Here is a 6,006-nt window from a genome sequence, read left to right as displayed (position 1 = left end):
GAGTATGTCTGAGGCAGGGTTTGAACTCAGGTCCTCTATGAATACAGGACTGGGCTCTATTCACTGCACCACCTACCTGCCCTCAAAAGATAGTTATTCTGAATCGTGATGTTTAGGCACCCCTCAGAACACCTGTTCTCTGCAGGCTTCTAGGCTTGACCAGGGTGCTGAGGGTTTGGGATCTGGCCCCTCATGTGGCTGTGGGGGGCTTGAGATTTCTGGCTAACGGCCTCTACGATGGTCCAGCGACAGCCTCCACTGTGCAGCAGCCTCTGCTGGCATGGCTCTCAGCAGCAGGAGCCTGGGCAGTATGTGCAGGGGCAGCAGCCACCAGGGAAGAGACTGAGGGTGCTCTCCACCAAGTTCCTGTCACTGCTACAGGAGGCCAGGACAGGTCCTGCAACTCAAGGTGGCTACACATACTTTGGCTGTCAGGAGTGGGAGGAGGGGAGAGGAGGGGATAGGGAGATGGAGAAGAAAAATTTTTCAATGATATTACCAATGTTTTGGAAGGAATTGATTTAATTGGAAAAAAAGTCAAAAATATTATCCAGTGGATGTAATACAAAGGAAGTTACTGGTAAACAGATATCTCAAAGCAGAAATTGAGGATCTGAAGCTAAAAGAGAGAAAACTTGATCAACAGAAATTATGGCTACAGCAAAACTTCAAAAATGTTATGGATAATTCTCTCAACAACAAATTTTGTTATGTAACTCATGAAGATATCTGTAATTGATTTAAAGGAGATATACTTCTTGCAATTCAAGCACCTTCTGGTACACAGCTAGAGATACCTATTCCTGAAATGAGCCAGAATGGACAAAAAAAAAAGAGGCACTCAGGACCTATTTATGTGCAGTTTATTCATAAAGAATCCAGTTCCTCTGTTGCTGTTTAGGTGTGTCTGACTCTTAATAACCCCATTTGGGGTTTTCTTGGCAAAGATACTGGAGTGGTTTGCCATTTCCTTCTCCAGCTCATTTTACAGATGAGGAAACTGAGGCAAACAGGGTTAAGTAACTTGCCCAGGGTCATACAACTAGGAAGTGTCTGAGGCCAGATTTGAACATAGGAAGATGAGTCTTCCTGACTCCAGGGCTGGCACTCTATCCACTGCACCACCTAGCTGCCCCTCTCAGTTCTTCTAAGCCTATGGTTTTTGTTTTTCCTATTTCTCTGCCTGACAACCTCACACAACCTTCTCTAGTCTTGCCTCCAGTGATTCCACAGAAACCCAGAATCTGCTTGAATAATACACTCTTAACCAGAGGTCAATATCTTCAGCAGACACCAGTTTCAGACACACCTTCAGGATCTATTAGTGGATATCATCAATGAATTAATGTCTTCAGATGTGTATCCCTTGTTGTTGTTTATCCTTGATTTTCCAAGACCAGTGACATCCCAGGTGATGTCTTGCCTGGCTCCTGAATTGGTTTTAAGTGAGGCAGAGTCACACAAAGTCGAAGACAAAAATCAAGATGGCTGGTGATGGCCTCAGATGCAGTGGATGACATCTACAACTTTCTCCTATTCTTGCTGATGACTACAACTTTAACCTGGGTGAGAATGAAGGGGTGTTCAGTCTCTTTGATGTACAGATGCTAAATGATTAGATTGTATGAGAACTATTTGGCCTATTATCTACCTCTAACTATATGCAGTTATCCCTTCCACATCATGATTTTCCCCATTGTGGTTTCAATCTATATTGAGAGTCAACATAAGAAATTCAATGGGAACTTTTGGGAGTTTTGCAGAAGCCACAGATGACACATGAAGCCCAGAAGACAATACAGAAGATGTTTGGACACTCAGCCCAAATTTTACAATAAGGTACTGTAAGTACCCCAGAAAAGAGAAAAGAAAAAATCCAGAATTCTCTGCTATGAAGGGAGGAACAAAAAATTTTATATGAGTTTTTCAGATCGAAGGGTGCCACACCCCTAACCCCCACAATGTGGAAGGGATAACTCTACTTCCAAGGAATTGGGAGGTGTTTTTTTTTTTTGCCACACGTGTTTCTAGATCAAGTGGGCACCATACTCCTAAACCTTTGTGATGTGGAACGGTTAACTGTATGACATCTCAGACACCTTCATAACTTAAGTATTTAGAATAATAAACATAATAACTTTTTTAATTCCTTGATTCTGGGAGTAGTTTTCCTTTTGTTTAATTATTTACTTCAGAAAACTATACCTAGAAGAACAAAAGGGCTTTTATCTCCTCAGGGCAAAAAGGGACTTTTGAAATTTTTTTTCTAGAACAAAATTACAGTCACAAAATTTGGGGGGGTAGTAGAGGGGTTATTACATTATTATCATTATCATCCCTCTTATCTTATTTTTCTCTTGTGTGGGAAGCAATTTAATACTAAGCAGCCTTTTTCAGGATATTACAAAACACATGGCCAAGGTCTCTTGTCACTTAAAATATCATTTTCTACCATTACTGCCACCAGCTGTCCATATTTTTCTTTTACACCCTTCTAGTGCAATCCGTTTTTCACTGTCATTTGTAAAATTAAGGACATAAACTGATAAACAAATTTTGCGAAGTGCCTTCTATTTTAGCACTTGAAAATTTCCCAATTTTGTTGGCTTCTTGACTTTCCGCTTTGCTAGATTTTAGGAAAGCTCTCTCTCCATAGCATCTATTAAAATGTGCCAATGCTTATCCATTAACAAGATTTAAGAAAAACTGCACAAACATGAAAAGATAGTTATTCCTCCGATAACTTATAATCTTGAGTTAATCAAATTTGGAGCACTTTTTCAGTTACTTTTGTATCTAGTCTGGTCAATGAATCTGCTGTTCTGTTTTTTAAGGCAATACCAAACAGTTTTGATAACCACTTCTTTATGATAGAATTCGAGGTCTGGTTTTTGTTGTTGTTACTGACCAGTGATGTTCAAGTGAATTGGATTTAAGCTAGGCAGAGTTGTGCAAAGTTGTCAGCCTCACTCTCTCTTCCAGAGTCATCAAAGTCCAGTGGTTAGACAAAAATTGGGAAGACTGGTGATGGCCTAGGATGCAGTGGGTGACCTTGGTGTCATCAATGTCTGACCAAGCTCTAAGTGCTCCACAGTGCCTGCTTCAGCCTCCTTCATAGGCATTGGAACACCTTGTTCTCATATATCTGTTCTGTTGGAGGACATCTTCACATACTTGGAGTAGACATTCCCCTAATTCATTAATGGGTTTGAGGCCTGTTGGTCACCTTCCACCTAGTCTAGCCCATCTGCCAAGATAGTTTACCAGGGTTTGGCCACTGTGCATGCTATAGTTTCTGGAAACCACAGGTGAGAGTTGGGTGACAGGTACATACTAAAGGTAGATGAGTAGCCCTGAAAAGGGCTTGACAAATCCTCATGCCAGAGATGCTAGTCTTACCTGGACGCCCCATAAACCCCTAAGGTCTGGTAATACTATACCAGAGCCATACCAGGGGCAGCTAGATGGTTCAGTGGATAGAGCACTGGGCCTGTAGTAAGGAAGAACGGAGTTCAAATCCAGCCAAAGACACTCACTGGATTGGGCAAATTGCTTAATCTCTGTTTGCCTTAATCCATTGAGGAAGGAAATGGCAAACCACTCCAGTATCTTTGCCAAGAAAATCACATGGACAATATTGACATGCTGTGGTCCATGGGATCAAGAAGAGTTGAATACAGCTCAATGACAGCAATGTTATACCTTCTTCATTCATATTCTTCAGTTCCCTTGAGATTTTAGACCTTTTGTTTTCCCAAATGAGTTTTGTCAATTTTTTTCTAGTCCCACGAAGTACCATAATTACCCTTATTTCCCTTTCCCTACAATATATAGCCAGAACTATCCATGCATTGATTGTGAGAAGCAAAATTTATTTCTTACTACTATATCCCAAAGACTTCAACAAGCCTCATATATTTGTTTGCTATAAACATTAACCAGTGGATGGGACAGATTAATAAGATTATGTTCTGCTTTGGTATCACAGAATTTTAGAGTTGAAGGAAACCTATTATGCTCCTTTTAATTTTACAGATGGGAAAACAGAGCCCAAATGAGAATGAATTATCTATGGTCATTAAAAAAAATGGTAAGTAGTAGAGCGAGGATTCTATCTCTAACTATGAGGCTCTTTCTACTCCACCAGCATGTATTCTTGGTTATTTACCTTGCTATTTAACCTGGGGCCAGTCAATATCTATAAAAACCCTTCCAGGTCTGAATCTTCTGATCCTGTGGCTCTGTCCCTTCAATTGACTATGTAATGAGGGAAAGTGTCTGATTAGCAGTACTGTCAACCAAAGGAAGGCTCATGAACAGCAGTTCTGAGAGACAGATGCCTCTGGTGAAGTGCAGAGTACCTGCAGGGAATGAGAAACACAGCAGACTCTCATGTTTCCTAGGCAATGCTGAACAGAAAAAATACAACTTCGGGGTAGAAGTTAGTAACTTATCCCACAGCAACTTACTTAACACGTTCACCATAAGTGAGGCTAAGGGGAAAATTCTTTCCTGTTAATCTCTAGCAGGTAAACAAGGAGACTGGAAATTGTCTTAGAAGGAAAAAAAACCTTTTTTTGGTAAACAACTTCAGTTTCCTTATCTGTAAAAATGGGTTAATAATGTCCACTGGCTCTCTCCAGTGCCTGGAATGTTCTCTTTCCTCATTTCCTGGTTTCTTTCAGGTCTCAGCTAAAATCTCATCTTTTTGAGGAAGTCTTTCCTGATCCCCCTTAATTCTAGTGCCTCCTCTCTATTGGTTATCTCTAATTTATCCTGCATATGGCTTGTGTGTACATAATTGTTTGCATGTTGTTTCCCCCATTAGACTATGATCTTTTTGAGAGCAGAGATTGTCTTTTGCCTTTTTTTGTATCTTCAGCTCTTAGCACAGTGCCTAGAAAATTATAGATGCTTAATAAATGTTTGTTGACTATTGACCCACCACAGTCTTCTAAAGAAGTACTCATTGTAAGTAAGTAATATAAGTCCTAGGCATCTTTACTGATTGTGTGGCCTTCGGAAAGTCATTTAACCTCTTCAAACTACAGTTCGTCCTTTGGAAAGTGGTTCCAAATTTGTTTATATTTTATTATTTTTTATACTTTGTGTGCTACAGGTTTTTGAAAAAGTTTGAACAATTTTATTGATATATTTCGATTTTATATTTCCTCCAGCATCTCTCCCCTCACACCCTCCCAGATGGCCATACCTTATAACAAGGAAGAATAGAGAGGAAGAAGAGAAAAAAATCAGCAAAACCATATGACACACTGAAACAGTTTGAAGTTGCACATCTGTGAACCCTGACCTCTTCAAAATAGTGTATGGGTATATGTTTTCATATTTCTTTTTTTGGGATCAAACTAGGTCATCGTAATTTTACAACATGCAGTTTTGATTGTTTTCTTGTGACTGTTCTTGCCATTTACATTATCATAGTCATTGTGCTTAATGTTTCCCTGGCCTGGTTTATTTTACTTTGCAAGAGTTTATGTATCTTTTCCCATACTTCTCTGCATTCTCGGTATTCACTATGTCTGTCCTCCCATACACCCTCCAACACTATCGCCATTTTTTTTCATCCTTGCCATCAAAGATCCTTTCTCTGTCTCTCTCTGTCTCTCTGTTTCTCTGTTTCTCTCTCTCTTTCTCTTTCTCTCTCCCTCCCTCCTTCTCCTTTCTCTCTTCTCTCTCTGTCTGTCTGACTGTCTCTCTCTCTCTCTGTCTCTGTCTCTCTCTCTCTCTCTCTCTCTCTCTCTCTCTCTCTCTCTCTCTGTCTCCCTCTCTCTCTTTTTCTCTGTCTCTCTCCTCCTTATTGATCTATCCATTGCATTTCACCCTGTTGACCATCTGCTCTTCCTGGATAATCTTTCCTCTTTGCATTTTCATGATACTATACCTTCCTTCTTCTCAGTGTCCTCTTCTGGTTCATCATTCATGTCATGCATATTCCCCAAGTCTCTGTCCTAGGTTTCCTACTCTTTTCCTTGGTGACCTCATCAG

The 6,006-nt window shown here is 40.3% G+C and overlaps 1 pseudogene; it reads left to right on the top strand.

Moving 5' to 3' along the window:
- Nucleotides 1-679: 679 nt before the first annotated feature.
- LOC110220523 (transcription factor E2F5 pseudogene) lies at nt 680-1,619 on the top strand (annotated as a pseudogene).
- The last annotated feature ends 4,387 nt before the right edge of the window (nt 1,620-6,006 follow it).

Source organism: Phascolarctos cinereus, unplaced genomic scaffold (genome assembly GCF_003287225.1).
Source record: "Phascolarctos cinereus isolate Bilbo 61053 unplaced genomic scaffold, phaCin_HiC Scaffold_4;HRSCAF=312, whole genome shotgun sequence".
Classification (NCBI taxonomy): domain Eukaryota; kingdom Metazoa; phylum Chordata; class Mammalia; order Diprotodontia; family Phascolarctidae; genus Phascolarctos; species Phascolarctos cinereus.
This window is presented reverse-complemented; position numbering and strand designations above follow the sequence as displayed.